Genomic DNA, 26,549 nt, shown 5'->3' on the forward strand with positions numbered 1-26,549 from the left:
GATATAACCCTGAAGGGACACAGCAGAAGGCCTTGAAATGTGATCCTGGAAGGTCAGGACACTGAGGTTTGGAGGAAGAGATCTTGGAGGGAGAGGATGCAGGAAAATACTTCTTCATGTTGATTACTTATCTCTCTTCTCCCTTTACACCTCAGCTCACACTCTGCATTCTTCCCAAGCAAACCTACTCATTGTGCCTTGTTCTCTTCTCTCCCATCTTCAATTTTTTATTCATTTTCTTCCTTCTGCCTAGAACTCCCTTCCCCTTTGAATCAGTCTATGGCTTTCCCTATCATTAAAACGCTCCCCAAAACCCACCTCCCCCGGGAGGCTTTCCCTGATTAACTCCACCTTCCCAGATTGTGTCTATCCAACAGCCACCCTTAGCACTTACATTTATTCTTCTCCTCTTTGCACATATTTATTCCACAATTTATCCTTCCATACTTTAGCTCTTCTAAACTGTAGCATCACTTCTTTCTCCTCCAACTATTTGTGAATGGCTTGGTCTGTCAGTCTTTCTGTAGACAGTAATATCCTTGAGGGCAGGGACCTCTTACACAAGTGTACTCTCCCAAGCACTTAATACAGTGTTCTCCACAAAGTCACACTCAGTACTGTTGCTTAATTGAATACCTTTGGAGAGAAATTCCAAATTTAGGCAAGAATATGAAAATGGGAGTGTTTAATAGGAGTGTTCAATGGTCCACCTGATGAGGGAGAGGAATATGAGCAGGAAATGTTAGCTCAGACTGGAGAAGGGGTAAAGCCAGGGCAAGAATAATAGTGGAAGACTTCAGTGATTGCTACATAGATTGGCTGAATAACTCTGAGAGAAGAGAAATGGAGGAAAGGTTTTGGAAAATTGACTTTTCTGGAATACCTATTAACTGAGCCAACAAATAAAGCTAATGTCCTATATTTAATGTTGAGCAATGAACAGGGTCCAAAGCCATTGAAATGTAAGGGCTTTAGGTACTTGGGCTAAGGGACATGGGGGAGCCTCAAAAATAAATCCAGAATTATATGCATGAATTTAAACACAATATGTGACCTATTGTTGGCATAGAACAAATCTATTTTAACAGCATATGTAATTAAAACAGCTTCATGATCATAACTATCAGATGATAAAATCCAATTATGTGCCATTTATCACTTCTGTGCACCTTTTTAAGGTAAGTAGGCTATTTTGAAGTAAAACTGTATTCTACAGTTTTTCAGGCCAAACTTTAACCTCAGAATAGCTTTACGTTAATTAAAAGTCAATTTTAGGATAGAATCAATAACTGCAATGCCAGAATTAGGATTCTTTTCATTTTAAATTAGGAAAAAAAGACTCATACCCTGGGGTCCTACTAAACCTAATAGCCCCAGACCCACAAGAGAGTTAATCTGGACTCGGGAAGGACCAGGTGCAGAAGAGAGCCTTCTCTTGTAATTAGGACCCCAACTTGATGAGGTTTAAATTCTTCCTGAGTGGAAAAGGCCCCAAAACACCAACCAAGGATATTTAATATAGGCCCGCATCTTACACTTCCTCTTCACCAATGCTTTTTGACCCACTGCTGTCAGGTTTTTACACTCTTCACACCACTGAGACCTCACTCTCCCAGGTCTTCAGTGACATCTTTAGAGTCAACACGGAACCCACCAGGAGCTCCTTCTACCTGACTTCTCAGTCTCAGTCACTTCTTCCACTTTTCAGCCCCTAACTGTGGGGGCACCACATGATTATGATGTGCATGTTCTGCTCTTTTCTCTCTATGCTCATTCACTAGGGAGCTCAACCACACACATGGCTTCAGCTACCACCTCTTTGTGGATGACTCCCAAATCACCCTCACCACCTCTGAACTCCCACTGGCCTTAGAGTCTCACATTTCCTCCTGCCTCCAAAAAATCTCCACATGGGTGACCATCAGCACCTTAAACTCAAAATGGCAAAAACTGAACTTATTTTTTCCTCCTAAACCTATTCCTCATCCTAACTTTACTAACATGGTCAATAGCACCATCATCCTCTCTGTTCTAGGAGCCTCCAATTTTAGGATCATTTTTTTTACTCCTCCCTTTCACCTCCCACATTCAAACCTGTCTCTCAATACTACTGGACTACTTCCAAAATATTTGCTTAGGCCTACTCCTCTTTCACCCATTCGGCTACCACCTTTGTCTAATTTCTTATCGTTTCTAGGCTGGATTACAACAGCCTCCTTACTGCTCTCCCTGCCTCCAGTTTCTCCCCTCTTAAGGGTATCCTAACACTCTGCTTCTCAGATGATCGTCCTAAAATGTTGTTCAGAATGGGTTATTCCAATCCTCAGTATCCTCCAACGAGTCCATTTCTCTCTGCATTAAATAGAAACAAACTCCTGACAACTGACTTCAAGACTCTCTCCCAGCTGTCTCCTTCTGATCTTTCTGCATTCCTCTCCCATTATACAGCAGTTCAACACTATTTGATCCTCCCAAACTCACCTCCTAACTGTGCCTTGCTCTACTGTCTCCAACCCACTGTGCACACCCTTACTCCTACGTGGAAATACCTCCCTTCTCTAATCCAAACCACACTCCTCCCCACTTTAAAAAGCCCTTGAGAAGGCATTCCCCAACTAATTCCCTTCTTTCTGATAAAGTCATCTCATCAGCCACCTTTAGCCCTCGTGTGTATCTTGGTTTATTCAATTTATATATTGACTCATATTTTGCTTACCTTTGTTGTTACATATATCTATCTTTTTCCTCTTAACCCCATTCTATATGTATGTCTCCCTGTCACCCCCATTCAATTATAAGCTCCTTAAGAATGGACTCCATGCCTCCTACCTTTAGTGCATGCTCCTACTACAGTGCTCTACATAGAGTTAGGCACTCAATAAATGATGATCACTGTAACTAAGGTGACTCAATGTCCCAAATTCAGCAGGACAGCACTGAAATTTAAGGGTCCAGCCAGCCACCACTTTAGATTTTTCAGAAAACGTTTATATTACAAATTATCAAAGCTTACAAGGAATGACACTGTCCAGTTTTAAAAAAAATGGCCAAAAAGATGCATGTGCTTTGGAAGCAGCATGGCCTAGTGGAAAGAGCCCAGGCCTGGGAGTCAGAGGACCTGAGTTTTAATCCCAACTCTGCCACTTGCCTGCTGTGTAACCTTGGGCAAGTCACTTAACTTCTCTGGGCCTCAGTTTCCTCATCTGTAAAATGGGGATTAAAACTGTGAGCCCCATGTCAGACAGGGACTGTGTCCAACCTGATTAACTTGTATCTACCCCAGTGCCTTTCACTGTGGTTTTAGATCACAACTGAAGCAAATTTGGGCCCCAAGGAAATCTGCTGGGATGTACAAAGTAAGGTGTGTTGAGGTGTGTTGGAGAAGGAGAGCCATAAATTGTGAAAATGTATTGATAAAAATGATTATTCCCATCAGTTTGGCAGTTTTCCTTATAAAAGTTCAGTATTTACTCACATAAGAGAAAAAGGTCAGGTTATGTTTCTTTTGTGTGTTTTTCTACTTCAGAAACAAAATGGGTGAGGGCAGCCCCACCCTGTCAGGATAAAGAAAAGGGGAAATGTCCCCACCCCAGCTATCCTCCTGTTACCTCAGATCGGGTTCCTGAGACAATTCAATGGGGAGGGTGGAAACCGAAGGAGGAGTCCAGAAAGAAGAATTAGAATTGGCCTTGATCAAACAAGACCTTCTGACTTAAGGTGGGGCGGGGGGGGGGGGGGGGGGGAGGGGGGGGGCGCGGGGGGCGGTGGAGGCCAGGAGGCAGGTAGCAGGAGGCCGGGAGGATGATGAGATGTGGCAGGGCTTGAGGGGCTGAAACCCCTACCAGGAAAAATAAATCTTCCTGATGTGGAGGGGAAATTGATCATACTGTTCTAATGAAGTCTTCTCATAAGATGCTTGTTTTAAGGAAATGTGACAGTCTCTTGAAAAATAATGCTACAAAAGATATTCTCTCTTCAAACAAAGAAGGAGTGGATAATTACATTCTAATATCTCCTCACAAAATATATACTCAGAAGCTTTGTGTTTTAAAATGACAGTTCATTGTCAAAGGTGGTACTAAGATGAAAACCAACTTCTGAACCATGTTTTTCCCAGTAAAATGATAGATGATAAAAGGGAATAAAAATGTAAATATCCTTAAGATGTGTGTTACACTAAAATATCCTGTCCGAGTTTACTAGGGATTCTACACTAAATAGCTCCTCGTATCTCTAACAGGAATATTCGGCATGTGATCTCAAAAAAAGACATTGGAATTACAGCAGTTTAAGCACTATTTTTAATAGAGATGATAAATCTCTCCCTATCCTTTCATTTCACATAAATATAACAATTCATTGAATATTGAATCTGGAAATACTGGAAGTCTTTCTAGTTTTTCTCCAAAAAGTCTGACCCAAAAAAAGTAAAGAAAAACAACTTTTTTTTATGTTGCAACTCTGCCCTCTCCACCAATCTCAACTCTTCTGCCCTCAGTGTCCTTTGTCACTCACATTACAAATCCCCAGCCCTGAGTGACCCCAACATTTCACCTCTTCCACTCCTGCATCCATGTGCCTGAATGCGGCTAGTCGCTGGGTCTTCCTCTCCAATCTTCCTCTCCTCCATGGTCGAAATCAGAGTGGGCTCCCCTGTCCCAACCAGCACATGTGAGCTCAAGAGTGGGATTCACAGACAACTCATGGCAATTCCCACAGGGAAAAGTCCAGTTTGCTGGGGACTGCAGGGGCCAAAACCTTCCCCCTTTCCTCCTCAGCATGATTCCTGCTCCCATCGTGGACCACCAACCATGGCAGCAGTGACCAAGACTCTCCTCTCCGCTTAGGGGAAGGGAATAGTCTCACCGGTGAGCAGGGAGAACCAAGGAGAAATATATTAGACCTCAAGACTGCAGGTTCCTTGTGGCCAGGTATTTTGTCTGACTTTATTGTACTGTACTCTCCCAAGTGCTTATCACAACACTGTGCAAGCACTCAATAAATACAACTGGTTGGGTAGGGAACAGGTCTACCAAGTCTGTTGTCTTGTACTCTCCCAAATGCTTAGTACAGCGTTCTGCACATATAAATGCTTTATAAATACCTCTGATTGATTGATTAGAATTGACTGCCAGGTGGAAAGTACCCCTCTCGTTTCTGGGCAGAGAAGGAAGTCCAGAAGAACCAAAGGGAGTTGGGGGGGGGAGGGGAACGCACAAAACAGATTACCCCCAGATTTGTCCACAGGGACTATTAATCCAGGCCTCTCAAGTGCTTAGTCCAGTGTTCTGCGCACAGTAAGCGCTCCATAAATACAATTGAATGACTGAACGAAATATGGTTTTAAACAGTGTGTTAAAGAATTGGACTTTTGAGAGACAGACTAGGCCCAACGAAGCATTCAGGGGAAGAGTTGCAGAAGCTTTGGAAAGTTCATGCTACCAAGAGGCAGAGTGAAAACAAGAAGGGCAGCAAATAGAAAATGCATTAGCACAGCAAGGACAATTTTTACATGCACATGTTGAATATGAAGGATAATTATAGAAATATATGTACCCAAGCAACTGAGAATTACTGGAACTGAGCCATACTAATTCACTCTAAATTTTCACTCTCTTACTAAAACTGCACTCTAACCACTGCTAGGCAACCTTATTACTTCTCCCTTATTGACTACCTTGTCCATTATCCATGCAGCCTATTTCAAACCCTCTTCAAACCCCTGTAACCTTCGTCACAAATGAGATCAAGATCATCAAGCACAAACAGCAGCGTGGCTCAGTGGAAAGAGCACGGGCTTGGGAATCAGAGGTCATGGGTTCAAATCCAGGCTCAGCCGCTTGTCAGCTGTGTGACTTTGGGCAAGTCACTTAACATCTCTGTGCCTCAGTTACCTCATCTGAAAAATGGGGATTAAGACTTTGAGCCCCAAGTGGGAAAACCTGATTATCTTGTATCCTCCCCAGTGCTTAGAACAGTGCTTTGCACATAGTAAGTGCTTAACAAATGCCATCATTATTACAAACACCCCTCTTCTACAAGCCTTTCCCGATTCATCCATCTTCTTTCTTCTCAGCTGTACCTTAGTAGACAATCCAGAAGCAGCGTGGCTCAGTGGAAAGAGCACGGGCTTTGGAGTCAGGGATCATGAGTTCGAATCCCAGCTCTGCCACTTGTTGGCTGTGTGACTGTGGGCAAGTCACTTAACTTCTCTGTGCCTCAGTTCCCTCATCTGTAAAATGGGGATTAAGACTGTGAGCCCCACGTGGGACAACCTGATTCCCCTGTGTCTACCCCAGCTAAGCGCTTAACAAATACCAACATTACATTACATTATCTCCTCCTGCTGCACATGACTTAAACTCTCTCTGTCCCTTCCACCTCTCCCCATTGCAGGGTTATGGGAGATCTTGCCCCTGCCCTAATATCTTCTCTGGATGCTTCTCCCTCTCTTCTGTGTACTTAAACTTTCTGCCTCAAAATATTCCCAGGGCCCTTCTTCTGACAAAATCATCACTCCACCACCCCACTGCTCCACCTTATGTCTCTTCTCCCATTTGTGATTAATCTCCTCAAATAAGCTCTCTACACCTCACTAATGACCCCTTCCTCAACTCCCTGGACTCTGCTCCTTCTCTCCACTCCACTGAAACTGCTCTCCATAGGGTCTCTAATGATGACCTCCTGGCCAAACTCAATGGTCTTTTTTTCTTTTTCATCTTTCTGGACCTCTCTTCTGACTCACACTGTTGACCACCTGTTCCTTGAAAGTCTTTCTTGGCTTCAGGGACAGCCTACACCAATCAAGCAATCAATCAATGGTATATAGAAGCATGATTCCCCTGTATGTTTCTATCCTCTCCTTTCTGGTCTTTTACTGCCTCTTCCTCACCTTGCACATTAAATCAGACTATCGCCCAAGTTTTAGTATTGTTTACTAAGTTTCTCCCTCTACACTAGCACCTTATGGAGCTCATCCATCAGTCAATCGTATTTATTGAGCACTTATTGTGTGCAGAGCACAGTACTAAGCACTTGGGAGAGTACAAAATAACAATTTAATAGACACGTTCCCTGCCCACAATGAGTTTATAGTCTAGAGGGGGAGGCAGACATTAAATATAAACACTTACACTGTTTCAGTTACTTCCTATATATAGATGACTCCCAAATCAATACTTATAGCAGACTCCTTACACTCATTAGAGATCTGATTTTCTTCCTATTTCCCCTTGGCTGTCCCGCTGCCAATTAAAATTTAACATATCCAAAACTGAACTCATTATCTTCCCCCGCAAAATTAGCATCTTCCTCCTTCAACTGTCACTTCTTCCCATTTCCACCTCCTTGTCAGTGGCCTTATATCCTCCTTGTCCCCCATTCTTTGATCCTTCTAGTCATCTTTGGAGTCGTCTCTCACATTCATTCCCCATCGCTCAGATTTGCCCCTTCCTCTTGACAGAGCAACAGCTCTGGCACACTCACTCACCCTACACTGGGATTATTGCAATTGTATCCTTGCTGGTTCTCCTGCCTCCAGTCTCTCCCCACTTCAGTCTCCCTACACAAAGGCTGGAGGAAGGGGGGTATAGGCCAGTGGAGCCCCTAGAGATGTATGGCTACTGACACCACAGATAACTCCAGCCCCCACAGATCACATTAGCTCAGATCCGGGGTTCACTCTGGTAGGCGACAATTCCCTAAGGCAGGCTGGTGACAGTGGTGGATCTTTCAACCCTGACCATAATTTCAAAGGTGATAGTGGCATGTGCTATGTGACTTCCTCCTTCAGCACCAGAGCACTTTGCCCTGTTGGGCCTGTAACTCTGTCACCTCCACACAGCCTGGGTTTCCAGTTAAAGTTACCCACTTTCTCCGGTTCCAGAACAGCACTCAGATGCTGACTGAAGCAGAATCTGGAGATGGTATAGCTAGAGAGAAAGAGAGGAAGTATCAATGTGGTGGGGGAAGGATGTTGATGAAAGCCTTCTTCCTCCTTACCCTAGGCATTTAGATGGGGAAGCTTTTGCACTTCAAACCCAAAATGTCTAAAACCAATCTCCTCATCTTCCTCCCAAATCCTCCCCTCCACCAAATTTTTCCATCACAATTGACAACACCACAACCTTTACATTATCCTCGACTCCTTTTCTTTCAACTCTCACACACAGTCTCTAAATTTGGTTCATTTTTCCTCCATAATATCTGCTGGATCTGCCCTTTCCTCTCCATCTAGTCAGTCATCACCCTGGTCCAGAATCTTGTCATATCCCGGGTTGACTATGCATCAGCCTCCTTGCTGACATCCCTGCTTTTAGTCTCTCCTCTCTCCAAGTCATTCTTCACTTTGCTGCCCAGATCATTTTTCTAAAGCATCATTCTGCACACATTTTCCTGCTTCTCATAAATTCCAATGGCTGCCATTCCTCTCTGCATCAAGCAGAAACTCCTGACTACTAGTTTTAAAGCTCTCCTTAAAGCTCTCCCTCTCTCTCTTATCACCTCTCCCCAACTAACACTCTCACTATGCTTCATCCTCAACTCTCCCATCTCAGACCCCTTGCTCACACCCTTCCTCCTGTCTGGAACTCCCTCCCTATTCATATTAGCCAAACCACAGCTTTCCCCATCTTCAAAGCCATCCTGAAATCCCAGCTCCTCCTAGAGGCATTCCTCAGTTAATTTTCTTCTCCCTATCCTATGCTCCTCCTATCCTCCCAACTACCCCTTCAGTATTTATGTACGGCCACCCATAGAACTTTTGTACTTATCAATTTACATACTCTATTATTTACACACAAAGTTGTTCTCTTATCCACCTATTCATTCTCTTTTTCCTCCTAATTTATTTTAGTGTCTGTCTCCCCATTAGAGTGTAAGCTCGAGGGTAGGAATTGCATCCTTTACCTCTACTTTACTTTTCCGCGTGCTTAGTTACATTGCATAGTGTAGATGATCAGTAAATACTATTCATCAATCAAGTGTATTTACTGAGTGCTTACTGTGTACAGAGCACTGTACTATGCACTTGGAAGAGTATGGTACAGCAGAGTTGGTAGACAAGTTCCCTGCCCACAATGAGCTTCAATTAATTTATCTTGCAATCCTTTTCACTGAACTGCAAAAGCTCTCATTCTAACATTCCTAGATAACTGTCTTTCAAAAGTGTTACACTGATTTCACTAAATTCAGATTTCTTTTTAAAAAAGGTAAGCTGTGGAAAAATAACTAACAGATTGCTTTTTCTCCTCAACATTATGTTTCAATTAAATCAGATTCATTTAGTAAATTATTATACTCATAATCAATTCTCAGTGTAATGTGTGCCATAATTAATGCTTACTGAATATTAGAATGCATAATAGCAGATCCAATTAAAGTCAAATGAAACACTAAAGACCTGCCAAAAAACAGAGTAAAAAGCATTTAGAATCCATTTTTCATTTAAAATCTAATGCTTTGTAATTCCATGTGAATTTTCATGTAGTGGTCCAAGTTTTCGAATAGATGTTTTAATAGATGTCATTTTAAAAGGTTGAAATTAAGAATTAACTGTTGAATTACCATTTTAAAATGTATTTTCATTAGACACATAATTGTGGGATATTTTTAAAGTCAATAACTGGGTAGATTTACCATTTCTTTCCATTTTCAAGAGAGTAAATAGACTCATTGAAATTCTTTCATTTGTTCTTCAGAGTTCCCATAATGACTTTAAGTAAACTGAATATGATGTATTTCTAACTAGTTACCTAGGAGAAGAATCCTACTTCAACTTTAATAACTAAGGCTCATAATTGGATATACACTGCAGAGACATTCCATTTAGCTGAGAGAAAATTATTCTACTTAGACACAGGTTGGTATACTTTCCTTTAGCCCCTCAAAGTCTGGATGGCTTTGAATATGAGTGAACTTTTTAAAATTGAGAAAGGTCAGAGGTGGGTTCTGGTATTCTTCTCTCAACCAACACAGCAAGAGAAAAAGGTTAGAGAGGGAAAAGCCAGGATTAGCAGGCACTGGGGAGTCCTGGAGGGAGACTGGCATGGGAAGGGATAAAGTGTCCAGTGTGGTTAGTGGTGAATTGGGTGTTGGGGCGATGGAGCTTATCATCTGTTCATATTTTGCACTGCTGAATTCTTCCCCATTCAACCACCTCACAGACACTGACTGTGGGGTTCATTCCCTTGCAGATAAATGATGATAATAATAATAAGAAGAAGAAGAATATAGCATTTGTTCAGCACGTACTATGGGTAAAGCACTGTTCTAAGCACTGTGGTAGATACAAGTTCATCGTGTTGGATACAGTCCCTGTCCCACATGGGATTCACAGTCTAAGTAGGAGGGAGAACAGGCATTGAAGCCCCATTTTGCAGTTGAGAAAACTGAGGTACATAGAAGTTAGGTGACTTGCCCAAGGTCACACAAAAGGCGAGTGGCGAAACCAGGATTAAAACCCAGGTCCTCTGCCTCCCAGACCCGGGGTTTTTCCACCAGCCCATGCTGCTTCCCAGCTGAGTGACCTCTCTTCCCTCCACCCCTGAAGCGGCCCAATTGTCTATCTCATTTCTTCCATGTGCTCTTCTCCCTCTACATTCCCTCTCTAGGGGAACTCATCTGCTCACAGGGCTTCAACTACCACCTCTCCACAGATGCCTCCCAAATCTATTGTCTCCAGTCTCCTATTTTCTCCTGTCTCTGGGATGTCTCATGTCCAACCAGGGCCAAATTGGCATAGAACTCTGCACCACGAAATCCCATCCTGAGCTTTCGAGAGCAGGGGGAGAGTTTGTAGAGTATAAGCTTCCTCTAATTCTGTCTCCCGCTCTCAACTGGTTCCAAGAGGCTCTGAACACTGAACAAGGAAGGAGGCACTCAAAGGCAGACAGAGCCCAGAGCAACAGGCACCAACACACTGGAATTTTTCCCACTGCCCAGACACCAGTCTGGTGCTGCCACCACCTTGTTTGTTATCCATCTCCTCATGCTTCCCCCTAAACCCTCATCTCATCCTAACTTTCCCACCACTGTTGACAACATCATCCTCTTCCCCGTACAGTGGCATTGATGACCCTCCCGAATACCAAAGAGATTCATGTGACATCGCATGTGTTACGTCAGGCATGGAGTGTAACATGATGACATCCTGGGCATTATTTTCCAGAAGTATGTGGATTTCCCAGGCTTCTTTGGGTAAACCCTTGAACCCCCAACTTGCTCTAGGGCTTTTGTATTAACCCTCCCAGATCAGTGTGAATTCTGGTACAGCACTGAGGTATTGGACTGGAACCCCATGTGGGGCAAGATTTGTTTTCAATCTGATTATTTTATATCTACCCTAGTGCTCAACAGAGTGTTTGGCACATAATAAGCACTGAACCCATAACATCATTCTTATGATTATTATTAGAACCTGGTGCCAAGAGCCACAGTAGAAGGAAGCTCAGCAACGAAAGCAAAAACGTAGACATAAGTGTCTGGTTTCATAGTGGAAACAGACAGGAGACAGTCCAGCTAAAATTTGGACTGTCTGGTATAAAATAGGATGACTGGCCACCTTACTTCCTTATCACACAGCATCTTGGGCTCCTCTTTCTCACTGACTTATCACATACCGTCTGTCATCAAGTCCTGCTATTTCCTCTGTAATATTTCACAAATCCATCTAGCTTCCTGTAAGCCCCAATCACCTCACATCATGGGTATGGCTACATGCTGTAATCCCCACCCCTTATCTCTCTCCCAAAGTAGATACTAAATGAATTCTGCTTTCTAACTTATACTCCTACTCCTGCTTCTTGTCCTCTTATTCCTCCTCCTCCTCATCCCCTTATTCCTCCTTCTCCCCTTATTCTTCCTCCTCTCCTTTTTGCTCCTCCTCTTCGTCCTCTTATTCCTCCTCCTCTTCCTTGTCCTCTTAAAGCAACGTGGCTCAGGGCAAGAGCACAGGCTTGGGAGTCAGCGGTCATGGGTTCGAATTCCAGATCTGCCACTTGTCAGCTGTATGACTGTGGGCAGGTCACTTAACTTCTCTGTGCCTCAGTGACTTCATCCTAAGATGGGGATTAAGACTGTGAGCCTCATGAGGGGCAACCTGATTACCCTGTATCTACCCCAGCGCTTAGAACAGTGCTCTGCACATAGTAAGTGCTTAACAAATACCAACATTATTATAATTCCTTCTCCTTTTCCTCATATTCTTCCTTCTCTTCCTCCTCCTCTCCTGTCTTCTTTCTCAATGCTAGCCACTTGAGCACTGTAGCTCACCCTGAAGTGCATGCCACCCTGAGTGTCTTATGTGGTGGGGTGAGGTGTGATAACATGAATAATGGTGGTATTTGTCAAGTGCTTCCTCTGGGCCAAGCACTGTGGTAGCATTGGGGTAGATATGAGATCACCAGGTCATTGTCTCTGTCCCACATGAGGTTGTCTTGTGTCCCTCCCCTCGTACACAGACCCTTTCAAGATTCAATACTCCCTCCTAGTGCTGCTCTGTAGCACGCTGCTGCCCACCTAGCTGAGCAGTGGCATTCTTGGACCAGAGAAGGGGGGAGGGTGGGTGACCAAGGCTTGTGCCCATAATGTCCCAGTCTCACCCCTCCAATACCCCCCACCCCCACCACCAACAGGGGAGGAGGTGCATTCACCACACTTACCATACCACCTGCCTGCATTGATCCCTTCCTCTCTTTTCTTTATCTCAACTCCCCTCTTTTCTCTTCCTCCCATTAGGGTGGCAATGTAGCAGGGCAGATGAGTTTAAAAAAAAATAAAAAAGAAAGAAAAGCAAGGCAGGCCATGCCAATCCAGCAACCTTTGTTTTTCATATTCTGCCCGAGACCAGGTTGCTTCTAAGTGTTTGTCCTTTGGTTTCCCCCGCCCATCAGCACTCCCAGAGCTGGAACAGGAACGGGAACCTCTCTGGCATTTAAAAGAATTGATAAAATGGGTCTGTCCTTTGCACTAACAATCACCTTCCTGATGTTCCTGGAACTGTTCTCGCCATTTACAGGAACCGCGAGTGCAGAGCTGCCTGCGTACATTACAACATTAGTTATGTGCTGAGTGTTCTCCCTCCCCTGGCCTCTCCAGGAGGTCAACAGTGTTGCTATGGAAGATTGCAAATGTGGGGAGGGTCCAGGAGGGCTCCCCGGGTCCCCAAGCAGGGCTCCTAAGACCTACAGAAAGCTGCTCAGCCGTTTCAACAGAGGCAGGGGACGAAGTGGGTGAAGGGGGGAAATAGGTTGGAACACATACACATCCTTTTCTCAAGAAGACCCCATTTCTGGACTTGCACCAAACCAGCCTCAGTTTCCATCTACGTAAGGAAAAGGAGCCGAACCTTCTACAATCTCGGAGAAAAACCAGAGCCAAATTCTCATCTGATTCTTTGCCAAAACATGGCAGATAAAAGATTTCCAGCCTTTTTGCCCTCATGCACCCATCTTATTTTTACATTTGGAGTCAGGGCTGTGCCCAGGGTCCACACGAGTGGTGGGTTTGAAGGAGAGAGATGAGTCAAGGATAATGCCAAAGTTACAGACTCGTTTGACAGGGAGGATGGTGGAATTAGAGCCAGGTAGGAACTAGGGTGGCCACTGAGGGCACTAAAGAATTCCAGATATCCTCTTGTCAATCCCCATCCCCACCCCACGTTTTTACTGAATTAAATAAAAAATGACTTTTTTAATCTTGGAAACAAAAGCTGATCCTTTTCAGGCACATACCACATAGAGTGTAAGTAGAGCAAATCCCCCGAGGGATGGGAGAGTTTGACTGCTCTTGGCTTATTCCTTGTTCCTGCACCATCTCCAGAGGCAACTATTCTGCCAATCTTGTTGCTTGGGGCCCCAATGACTATCACCTCCATGGGCAAGGAAAAAAGGAAAGACAAGTCAAACTAGTGTGCCTATTTTGACTCAGTGCCCTCTACCCTTTCCAAGCACCACACCACAGGGGTCATAATAGTGCATTCAGTGCTGCCCTCACTCCCTGCACAAGGTAAGCTCATGACTTGATGAGGTGAGCAAACTCTAAACACAGATCCCCTTTCAAATCAATCAGTGGTATTTATTGAGTGCAGAACACTGTACTAAGCATTTAGGAAAGTACAAAAAGCACTCGATCACCTTGCCCCCTTGACTACAACAGAGTCAGTAAAAACAATCCCTTGCCCACAAGGAGCTTACAGTCTAGAGCGGGAGACGGACATTAAATAAATTATGGATATGTAAGTAAGTACTGTGGGACAAATATCAAGTGTTTAAAGGGTACAGATCCAACTGTATAGGTGACACAGAAGAGAGGGGGAATTGGAGAAAAGAGGGCTCTTTCAGGGAAGGCATCTAAAGGGAAAAAAAAAACCCAACCTATGGATATTGCAAGGAATTGCCTGGAGTTCAAGCACTAGCCATTCCCAACAAAGTAAATACACAGTTTTTATGTTTTTACATGCTTACTAACAGTTATCATTGTGTATTTATTTAAATAAAAATATGGACGGTGGGCAGCGTGGCTGCAGCCAGTGGTTACCCTAAAGAGATTGCCTAAGGAAAATGATACACATCTAAGAGATGGGGCCAGATTGTGACCCAAACTGTGGAGAGCCTTTAGAAAGCCCCAAAGAGAAAGAGCAGGCTGGTCTCCCCACTGCAGACCAAGTGAGGCCAATGCAACATCAGTGCAATGGCAGACTCACTTTTGAAGTGGGCAATGAGGCTGTGGCTCTCTGGGCTGCTTAGCTGTGCAGGCTTTTTCTCCACTGATGACTTCCAGAAACCCTCTCCCTAAGGAATTTGTGCACAATGTAAGAACTGGAGCTAAGCAATATATTCACAGTGGGTTTTCAAACTTGTATATCCTAAGCCCCTGAAATATCCTGACCCAGCCAAGAGTCAAGTCTCTGAAATCCCAGACTTCAGTGGGAACTGACATTGAGGCTGAGTGAACCTCTGAAGATTTAAGGGTTAAGTTTGGGTTGATGCAGCCTTCCCAGCATCTGGGCTCAGATCTTAGCCATGATGCCCAGAGTCTCTGAATCTATGAGACTTGCAGATAAGCTCCACTCCCAAATGGAAAAATTGGTTTCAGGCTTCTGAGAGGTAAAGTGACATCTGAGCTATTCCCTCTCCACTAAGGATAGAATGACAGGGAATAGGTTTGAGATATAGAGTGGAGGGTTTAAATTAGAATTAAGGAAAAAATTCCTGACAGGATGGGAATGGATTATCATTATTAACACCACTTGTGGAGCTCCCACTATGTGAAGAGAACTGTATTTAACACTTTGGAAATACACACAGAGCTGTTAACATCCAAAAATGACCCTTCTGACAGCAAGGTCCTATCCAAATCTATGAATGTGGCTGAAAAGATCATTGTGAGATCGACCCACCCTCCTACATTGTCCACAGGTATGGCAAAATCCTTGTTGTCCCACAGCAGGTCTATCTCTGCTTTCAACTCTGCCTCCTAAAGTTCCAATTTTCACTAAGCTTTTCCTCTAGGCAAGCAACGAGCAACTCCTCTCCCAGTTTCTGTCCACTTCTCAGTCACATTGTTTGAGACTGTGCTTCACCAAGTCTTTAAAATGTTTTTTCTGCCCTCCTGGATTGTGTGTTTCCTATTCCCTTCAACTCCAGCCCACACCCAGCAGCTGTCTGGGTATCCTGCTGTCATCCATTCTCCTCCCTCCCATGTCCCACCCAGCAGAGGTGTGTTGCTGTGATTGTGGCTTTTGAGTTTTCTTGCCCTTGTTCAATTTAAAGCTGTCAGGTTTATGAAAATAATATAATAATTATGGTACATTTTTAAGTGCTTACTATGTGCCAGGTACTATACTAAGCACTGAGGTGGATACAGGCAAATCGGTTTGGACACTGTTGCTGTCCTACATGGGGCTCACAGTCTCAATCCTCATTTCACAGATGAGGTAACTGAGGCCCTGAGAAGTGAAGTGACTTACCCAAGTTCACATAGACAAGTGGCAGAGCCAGGATTAGAACCCATGACCTTCTGACTCCCAGGCCCAAGCTCTATCTATTATGCCACAGGGCAGAACCAGGGTGAGAGAACCAGCTGCTCAATGTAACAACATTGAGCATCCTAAAAAAACCCGCTCTTGACCCCACTTCCCCCTCCAGTTATCGCCCTATCTCCCTACTACCCTTCCTTTCCAAAATCCTAGAACGAGTCGTCTACAATCGATGCTTAGAATTCCTTAACTCCCATTCTCTCCTAGACCCCCTCCAATCTGGCTTCCGTCCCCTCCACTCTACCGAGACTGCTCTCTCTAAGGTCACCCATGACCTCCTTCTTGCCAAATCCAATGGCTCCTACTCCATTCTGATCCTCCTTGACCTCTCTGCTGCCTTTGACACTGTCGATCATCCCCTTCTCCTCCATACCTTATCTCACCTTGGCTTCACGGACTCTGTCCTCTCCTGGTTCTCCTCTTACCTCTCTGGCCGGTCATTCTCGGTCTCCTTCGTTGGAGCCTCCTCCCCCTCCCATCCTTTAACTGTTGGAGTTCCTCAAGGGTCAGTTCTTGGCCCTCTTCTGTTCTCCATTTACACTCACTCCCTCGGTGAACTCATTCGCTCTCACGGCTTTGACTACCATCTCTACGCAGATGACACGCAGATCTACAGCTCCGCCCCTGTCCTCTCCCCCTCCCTTCAGGCTCGCATCTCCTCCTGCCTCCAGGACGTCTCCACCTGGATGTCGGCCCGCCACCTAAAACTCAACATGAGCAAGACTGAGCTCCTCATCTTCCCTCCCAAACCCGGTCCGCTCCCAGACTTCTCTATCACCGTGGATGGCACGACCATCCTTCCCATCTCTCGGGCCCGCAATCTCGGTGTCATCCTTGACTCATCTCTCTCGTTCACCCCACACATCCTATCCGTTACCAAGACCTGTCGGTTTCACCTCTACAATATCGCCAAGATCCGCCCTTTCCTCTCCACCCAAACGGCTACCTTACTGTTACGGGCTCTCGTTATATCCCGGCTAGACTACTGTGTCAGCCTTCTCTCTGACCTCCCTTCCTCCTCTCTCGCCCCGCTCCGGTCTATTCTTCACTCTGCTGCCCGGCTCATCTTCCTGCAGAAACGATCTGGGCATGTCACTCCCCTTCTTAAACAACTCCAGTGGTTGCCTATCAACCTCCGCTCCAAACAAAAACTCCTCACTCTAGGCTTTGAGGGTCTCCATCACCTTGCCCCTTCCTACCTCTCCTCCCTTCTCTCTTTCTACCGCCCACCCCGCACGCTCCGCTCCTCTGCCGCCCACCTCCTCACCGTCCCTCGGTCTCGCCTATCCCGCCGTCGACCCCCGGGTCACGTCCCCTCACGGTCCTGGAACGCCCTCCCTCCTCACCTCCGCCAAACTGATTCTCTTTCCCTCTTCAAAACCCTACTTAAAACTCACCTCCTCCAAGAGGCGTTCCCAGACTGAGCTCCTCTTCTCCCTCTACTCCCTCTGCCATCCCCCCTTTACCTCTCCGCAGCTAAACCCTCATTTTCCCCTTTCCCCTCTGCTCCTCCACCTCTCCCTTCCCATCCCCACAGCACTGTACTCATCCACTCGACTGTATATCTTTAAGACCCTATTTATTTTGTTTAATGAGATGTACATCACCCTGATTCTATTTAGTTGCCATTGTTTTTATGAGATGTTCTTCCCCCTTGACTCTATTTATTGCCATTGTTCTTGTCTGTCCGTCTCCCCCGATTAGACTGTAAGCCCGTCAAACGGCAGGGACTGTCTCTATCTGTTGCCGACTTGTTCATCCCAAGCGCTTAGTACACTGCTCTGCACATAGTAAGCACTCAATAAATACTATTGAATGAATGAACAACATCTGAAAGATGTGGGTAGCAGAGGGAGAACCAAATCAGAGATCAAGGAGCAAAGGGTAGGTTCACAGTTCCCAAAATGACCCCCAAGCAGTCAGAGCAGCTGCTTAAAACAAAATACAAAAAAGTTCAGCCTTGCAACCAAGAAGAAAATGCTCAAGTTGACTTGGTAACAAATCTCTGCCACTTGCCTGCTGTGTGACCTTGGGCAAATCACTTCACCTCTCTGTGCCTAGGTTACCTCATCTGTAAAATGTGGAGTAAAACTGTGAGCCCCATGTGGGACAGGGATTGTGTCCAATCTGATTAGCTTGTATCTATCCCACCGCTTTGTACAGTGTCTGGCATATAGTAAGTACTTAAATATCATTTTTTTAAAAAAGCAGCAGCACCCAGGTGGATGGATTCAACCTCTGGGAATCCTGAGCTGGAGGACATTTGTCTGGCAGGTGAGATGGGTGATGACAGGGAGGTGGCAGGGGGTTGAGAAGATGGCAGGAGGTTGTCAAAGGTGGTCAAAACAACTCGCCCAAAGACACCAGCAGTGTTCTGGGTGTGAATCAGGTTCTGGGAAATAGGCGTGAGCATTCTGACAGCCTTCTTTGATACATTAATCATCTCATTTCACTGAAATGGATATCTGTAAAAACAAGCCAAAAAAAGGATGGAACGATAGCAAATGACTAAGCTCTGTTCGTGGCCGGGTCCTTTTTTTTACGACTATTCATATCCCCTTTGTCACAGCTTCCTGTGTTTCACCTGCTGACAGTTCACAACTAAACATGTAATTTTGAGTGAAATACATTTCCTTAGTAACAAACCTTAGGCACTGTGTCTTCTGGCAGTAGGAAAGAGAAAAGGGCACCATTCCAGAAACCAAGGGGCAGGCAGCACAGCAGATCCTCAGTGACAATACAGCTTAGTAGTTTGATGATTTAAAAAAAAAAACCTCACCCCTCAGACTCCACTGTCTCCAGTGCCCAAGTTCCCCAGAAGCCAGTTTGGCCTAAAGAAATCAACAGGAAATCTAGGTGGTCCACCATGACTAACACACAAATAGGTCACCTAGTGACGTGAAAGGCTGTCAGTGAAAAACTAAAACCTGTAACTCCACCAGATAAGCAACAAGTTCATCCTGTCAACTTAAGGCAACAACCACCCTCTCCCCCAGCTTAGACAATGGGGAGGCAGAGAGACAGAGGGACCTCTAAAAAAAGCCACTATATAGGTGTCCTTTGTTTTCAAAGCATCCTGTACACTGAATGTTCTGCTCACAGTGGATGCCCAATAAACACTGAAGATGGAGACAATGAAGTGGATGGTGTGATCCTAGGGGTAGGTGGGTGTGTGGGTGTATGTGTGTGAGAGAGAGACAGAGACAAAGAGAGAATATGAGATGGATCCTCCCTTCTGTAATATATGCATGTAAAGATTGTTCCTTGCTACACTGATGCATTTGCCCCACACCAGTCTGCCTCTAGTTTTGAGCCTGCCTCTTCATATGTCCTAATCTTCAAGAGACTTCAACTCAAGAAGAGCTATCCCTCTCCTGATTGCTACCCCTCCAGACTTGTCTATCTGCTGCTTGATGGTCTCCTTAAAACAGACTATTGTTTGACTACTTCACTGAGTCTTTAAATTGTTTATTCCACACTCCTGGCTTGCATATACTCCTTTCACTTGACCATAGTGGTGCCCTATTGTCAACACCCTCTTAGTTTTCCAAAAGCTGTTCTGGCCTTTCGATTCTGTTTTCAGGCCTTTTGTTTATCCATGCACTATTGTATGTTACACTGCCTGAGTAGCAGAATTCAGTGACTGCTTTGAATTCTGTGTTGCTGAGGGTTGTATGTAGAATTTCCCAGATGTAGAATACATTATTTTGATTTTCCTCTGACACTGTCAGACCACGGAGTTGTGCTGCATCTTCAAAGTGATTCAGCAGTTAGTGAACCACAGACTCCAGGTGTTTTAACGATGCTTGTAGCCTGTTGAGTTGGAGGATTTTCAGAGTGGATTGGAAGCATATTCTGATGCCAGCTTCCAGATCCCTCACTGGATGTTCCAACACGGAGGCATAAAATAGGCTGAACAGTATGCCCTAGTAGGACGTGAGACTGGGAGTCAGCAGACCTGGGTTCTAGTTGCAGCTCTGCCACTAGTCAGGTGTGTGACCTTGAACAACCCTTCTGGTTCTCTTCTCTCCATCTGTAAATGGGGATAATAATACCTGACTCTTCCTACCACACAGGGATGGATGTCGCGAGGATAAAATAGGACAACTGATATGAAAGCACTTTGAAAAACTTAAAGCTCCATACAAACTCACGGTATTATTGAACAGGACTGAACCAACTACACCTTCCTACATTGTGCCAAGGTTGATGGGGAAAGCTTTGGACAGGGCATCCTCATCTCTAACCCTGCCAAGTTGATGGGGAAAGCTTTGGACAGGGCATCCTCATCTCTAACCCTGCCAACCATACCATCATGGACTAGCCTACAGACCTTGGTGAATTTCTCCGGGCAATTGAGTGAGGTTGATTATTGCCAGAGCCCTGATTTGAGGTCTTCTTGTTGCCCCCAGCACTCTTCCTGCATCTGCAAAGATTATTCTCGCTGGGCTTTGGTCGGAAGCCATACTACGATTCAAGAGGTGACTATATTGAGAAGCAGCGTGGCTCAGTGGAAAGAGCCCGGGCTTGGGAGTCAGAGTTCATGGGTTCGAATCCCGGATCTGCCACTTGGCAGCTGTGTGACTGTGGGCAAGTCACTTAACTTTTCTGTGCCTCAGTTCCCTCATCTGTAAAATGGGGATTAACTGTGAGCTTCACGTGGGACAACCTGCTGACCCTGTATCTACCCCAGTGCTTAGAACAGTGCTCTGCACATAGTAAGCGCTTAACAAATACCAACATTATTATTATTATATTCTTCAGCAGCCTATGCACCTTGCACACTGTGGAAAGCAGTGAGATTCCCTAGTAGCTTTCAGTTAGCTTTCTCCCCTTCCTTATTAAAGGTGGTGATGTCTTGAAGTCTGGGGGCATTTCTTCTACACACTCGTTTCTGCTACAGCACAGTGATTCCTGACGAACCCTCTAAAGAAAATAAATGGCAGTTATGGAATGCTTACTGTGTGCAGAACACTGTACTAAGTACTTGGGAGAGTACAACATAACAGAGTTGGTAGATAGGTTCCCTGCCCACAAGGAGCTTACAGTCTTGAGAAAACTCACACAAACACCACAGTTTCTTCATGCTCTATCCAAACAGGCTCTTGGCAATCAATTGGTGATGTTTATTGAGTGCTTACTCTGTACAGAGCACCATACTAACTCCTTAAGGGCAGGGATCGTGTTTACCAAGTCTTGTACTCTCCCAAGCCCTTTTTACTGTGCTCTGCACGGTAAGCTCTCAATAAATACCACTGATGGATTGAGAGTACAATAGAGTTAGTAGATATAAGATCTCTGCCCTCAAGGAGTTGACAATCTAGCAGGACTAGATGGCCACTTCCAATCTAGTGACATTCCCTAATCCTCAACAGCATTCTATCCACAACACATTGTGAAAAACAGGAGTGATGGAAAACCTAGGGGCACTCCATAGATCGAGGGCAAGCTTGTGCAGATGTTTGAGGCTTAAGTCCCTTCTGTGCTTGTAACATTTCTGCAGGAATGCCATCAGATTCACATGACTCTGAACAAATCAACAATCAAGCAACTAATGGTCAAATGGAACAACCTTTAGGAGCCCGGGCCTGGGGCTCTGCCACTTGTCTGTTGTGTGACCTTGGGCAAGTCACTTCACTTCTCTGTGCCTCAGTTACCTCATCTGTAAAATGGGGATTAAGACTGAGCCCCACGGGGAACAGGGACTGTATTCAACCTGATTATCTTGCATCTACCCCAGCATTTAGAACAGTGCTAGATACATAGTAAGCATTTAACAAATACCATCATTAGCATCATCATTGTCAGTTTAAGCAAATCTTAAAAAAGAAAAAAATAATAATAGTGGTATTAGGGCTTACTATGTCAAGCACTGGGATGGACACAAAATAATCAGATTGGACCCAGTCCCTGTTCCATGGTCTAAGGTGGGTGGGGGTGAGAACAGGTATTTAATCCCCATATTACAGATGAGAAATGTGAGGCACAGAGAAGTTCAGTGACTTGCCCAAGGTCACACAGCACACAAGTGGGGGAGCTGGGATCTCCCTACACCCAGGACCGTGTTCTTTCCACTAGCCCACTCTGCTTCTCACACCAGTCAGGAAGAAGTGGCACCATTAGTCTAGCGTCTCCCTCCCTTGAAGGTGGAAGCAGTAGAGAAGCCCAGTTGTGCCTTTATTCGCTTAAAGCCAGCTTCTGATTGAAAAGAATCAATCTCTTTGTGACAGAAGGCAATCGCCAATCAAACCAAGTTGATTCCCCATCCAATCAGAAATAATCCTCCCTCCCAAGGCTGGCTGCAAGAAGTTCAGAGAGGTCTTTTCTCCCTCCCTCTCAGCTTCCAGGCAAAGGTTCCCTCCAGCAACCAGGAGCCAGCCACGTCCTCCTATCCAACCCAGACATAGAAAATAAAAGCTAATTGATTTTCAGTAGAAAACCAGATTTCGTCTAAATGGATCTAATTAGGTAACAAAGATTTTCAAAGTCTGGTCCAAACCACCTATTTCTTAACTGACACTTCTTCCGTCAAGGGTTAACTTTCCCTTTCCCCAGGAAGTCTTCTAATCCCTTCCCCCCCTGTTATCCTCAGCCTCTCTTGGGAAATCCCAGGTTCCAAATTCATCCCCCTTACCCCCAACCCCCCAAAAAAATTCTTCTCTGAGGATTTCTGGAAAACAGGATGAAACTGCTGCCGCTTCCCCTCATTCATTTTTTGCCACTCGCTCGATCAGCCACTGGTATTACTATGTGCAGAGCACTGAACTGAGAGTACCACAGAATTGGCAAGCATGGTCCCTTCCCATAATGAGCTCACAGTCTAGAGGGGGGAGCCAGACGTTAATATGAATAATTTATAATATATAAAGATACATGATTTCACTCCCTGAAATCTTAGCCTCTGGACCCTTACCCACACAACTCTTCTCCAGCATCCAATCCCAAGGATGGCTCAATCCCAACTAACTTCAGATGGCCAGAGGGCTTTTCCCCCTCAGCTACCTCACCCCCTCTTCTTTCCCCATTCCTCTTTTTTTTTAGGGTATTTGTTAAATGCTTACTGTGTGCCAGGTGCTGCACTAAGCACTAGGGTAGATACAAGCTAATCAGCTTGGACACAGTCTATGTCCCACATGGGGCTCACAGTCTTAATCCCCATTTTACAGATGAGGAAGCAGAGGCCCAGAGAAGTGAAGTGACTTGCTCGAGATCACTCAGCAGACATGTGGCTGAGCCAGGATTAGAACCCAGGTCTTTGACTCCCAGGCCCATGTTCTATCCACCAGGCCAAGCTGCTTCTCATTTAGTCAGCGTTCATTCAATCAATCATATCTATTGAGCACTTACCATGTGCAGAGCACTGTACTAAGCAGTTGGAAAGTACAATTTGGCAACAGAGACAATCCCTACCCAACAACGGGCTTAGCCACACTACCTGTATCACTCCTCTCCTGTGATTAGCTGGGTTCCAGGTGGAGCCACGAGCCAAGTACCTGGTATTTATGCAGATTAGATTGCCTAATGGGATGGGGGCCCAGAAATTAGTTTTTATATGCTCTACCAACTTTTGAGGTTCACTCCCTTGATCTCTATGTACAGAGCTAGCTTGAGTGACTGTCACAACCTGGCTGAGAACTTGTCCATTTGGAGAGAGGGAAGGGAGGGAGGGAAGGCTGTTCTGAACAATCAGATCCAGCCTGCTCTGGTGATTTGTCTACAAGTGAGTTTGGTAATGAGCAAATTTAGATTTTTGACCTTGTCGATGGTTTGTACTCCTCTATCCACAAGCAGTCAGGTGTAACCAAAGGAAAGAAGAGACAACTGACCAAAGGAGTGATCTGATAGTAGTAGCATTAACAGTATTTAAGTGCTTGTGTGCAAAGCACTGTACTAAATGCTGGGGAAAAAAAGAACACAGATGAGATATAGACCCTCTCCCCTTCCCCCCAGTGGTGGGGGCCCTCACAATCCAAAAATAACAGACAGGGGGAGTTCGGGGTTGGTGGCAAACAAATAAGCCTGGAATGGCAAAATGCACCTGCTCCAAGCCCAAAGAATTACATTTGATGTTCTTAATGGAAGATTGTCAGGGTTATGTTTATGCATGTATAGATTTAATTTTTAATTATATAACAGTGTGCATTTATCATGTTTATTAGTCACACACAATGCTAAATAGCCTCTAAATAGCTCATTTACAAATGTAAATGAAAAAAAAAAACCAGTCCCTGCCACTATGGGTTACAGGGTAACTGACAACATGAAACAGATCCACTCTCTCGATATTTTCCTTTTCTACCTTCATTTACACATTTCTGTCTCTTTTTGTGATTTAGGAGTTTCTCTTTTCTCCCTACTGCTCAATGCACAAGAAGAGAGAAAATTTCCAAACTCCATAAATCCCAGCTTGTTGGCTACTATCGCTGGTCTTCATATGAATCCAGGTGGAGTCTGCGGCCCGTCCCTTTGGACTCCTCTGTATGGTGACAAGAAACACATGAGGCCTGGAGGAGAAACTATTCTGCTTTGCAGAAGGCAGTGGAGTGGGGAGGGCTAAGGATGGGGGTGAGATAAGAATTCACCTTTCCCTCAAAACTCCATTTAGCAGCTACCCCATTCCCCGAGATCCTCTTTAAAAGAAACTGAGAATGACAGAAATCAAAAGTCCAACCAACTAAAGTCTAATCCCAAAGAATGATCTGACTCCTGTTGAGGCAATATTTGTATGTTGACATATGTGATGCATGTGTCATGTCACCATAGATGATTGGAGCAGGGATCCTGACCCAATTAATCAATCATATTTATTGAGCACTTGCTTTGGGGGGAGCACAGAAAGATCCAGGTAGATTCTGTAAACATCTGAGCCAGCGTGCACACTCTATGAAATACAATGAACAGTAACAAGGCGGGTAAACAGTAAGGGCTGAGCACTGATGAGGAAAATCTCTGAGAACAACTCAGCTTTGCTGCCTGGCTGTCATATTACCACATTCAGCCATCTGAGAGCCTCCTGTGTGTTCTCCCTGAGCAGTTTCATACCAAGCATCTGATTTAAAGGCCCCTCAGGATGTGTCCACCGCTCAATGGGTTCTACACGGCCGCTCAAGATTTCCAAGTCTAGGAACAGAACTCTGGATGGAATCATAAAAATGATTATTGACAATGGTGTCATTGATAACCATCATGACCTGATCAAGCATTCAATAATCAGAGAAGGCATTCAATCAACTCTTCCCACCCTTCTACTTATCCTCACTCCTCTCCCAGTACAACCCAGCTCACATGCTTTTCTTCCTCTCAAGCCAACCTACCCACTGTGCCTTGATCTCATCTCTCTCACCTCTGACCTCTCACTCGCACCCTCCCTTCTTCCTCCAAATCCCTTCCCCTTCACATCTGGCAGTCCACTGCTCTCCCCATATTCAAGGCCTTTTTGAAATTCCATCTCCGCCCGGAGGCCTTCCCTGATTAATCTCTCACCTACCCACCCCCATTTTCTTCCCTACTGCCACTTAAGTACTTCCAATTCACCTAAGAATTAAGGTACTCACCCCATCCCCATTGCACTTATTCATTCAATAGTATTTGAGCACTTACTATGTGCAGAGCACTGTACTAAGCACTTGGAATGTACAAATCGGTAACAGAGAGAGACAGTCCCTGCCCTTTGACGGGCTTACAGTCTAATCAGGGGAGATGGACAGACAAGAACAATAGCAATAAAGAGAATCAAGGGGATGGCAATAAATAGAATCAACTTATGTACATAGACTTACACTCTATTGCTTCCCCTTACCTGTAATTCATTTTAGCATCCGCCTCCTCCCGAAGGTCCATGAGAGAAGGGGCAATGTCCACTAATTCTATCAAACTCTCCAACGCATTCAGTCCAGTGCCCTGCACAGAGAAAACCCTCGGAAAATACTATTGATTGACAGTGAGGATGGGCACCTTGTTTGTCTCACTCCTTTGTGAGAAAGAGAAAAGCATAACTCAAAGAACAAAAAATCAAACCCAAGAAGAGCTTCACACTCTACTTCCTGTTAGCCAGAAAGTAAAAGGCAGAAGAAGCTCGTTTCCCCCACATTTCATCACACCCCTTTCCTGTGCTAAGGCAGTGGAGGGGGTGGAGTTCAAAAGCAAAAAAACCCGCAAGGCATGGACCAGCAAGCGGCAACTGAAAGCAATTACAAAGGAATGACCAGCAGGTGTTGCTGAGAACCCATACCTGTTGCAATCACAAAGGGCTGGTCGAGAGTTGTAGTTGCCAGCAGAGGTCTGCTCTGACTGCATTTACAAATGCTGACCAGCTAGTGGTACCAGAAAAGCAGGATGGCCTTGTGGATAGAGCGCGGGGCTGGGAGTCAGAAGGACCTGGGTTTTAATCCCCCTCTGCCACTTGGCTCCTGTGTGACCATGGGCAAACCACTTCATTTCTCTGTGCCTCAGTTCTCTCATCTGTAAAATGGGGATTAAGGCTATGGTACAGGGCCTGTATCCACCCCAACAC

At 45.0% G+C, this 26,549-nt stretch overlaps 1 long non-coding RNA gene across 2 annotated transcripts in view; it reads right to left on the reverse strand.

Moving 5' to 3' along the window:
* The window catches only part of LOC114807307, a 73,953-nt gene extending 47,792 nt beyond the window's left edge, over positions 1-26,161 (reverse strand). For both annotated transcript variants that reach the window (XR_005659588.1, XR_003755351.2), the window contains exon 1: positions 25,836-26,161. This is a non-coding gene — a long non-coding RNA (uncharacterized LOC114807307). The remainder of the gene's footprint in view (positions 1-25,835) is intronic.
* Between the last annotated feature and the right edge of the window lie 388 nt (positions 26,162-26,549).

The sequence above is a fragment of the Ornithorhynchus anatinus genome, chromosome X2, assembly GCF_004115215.2.
Source record: "Ornithorhynchus anatinus isolate Pmale09 chromosome X2, mOrnAna1.pri.v4, whole genome shotgun sequence".
Classification (NCBI taxonomy): Eukaryota; Metazoa; Chordata; class Mammalia; order Monotremata; family Ornithorhynchidae; genus Ornithorhynchus; species Ornithorhynchus anatinus.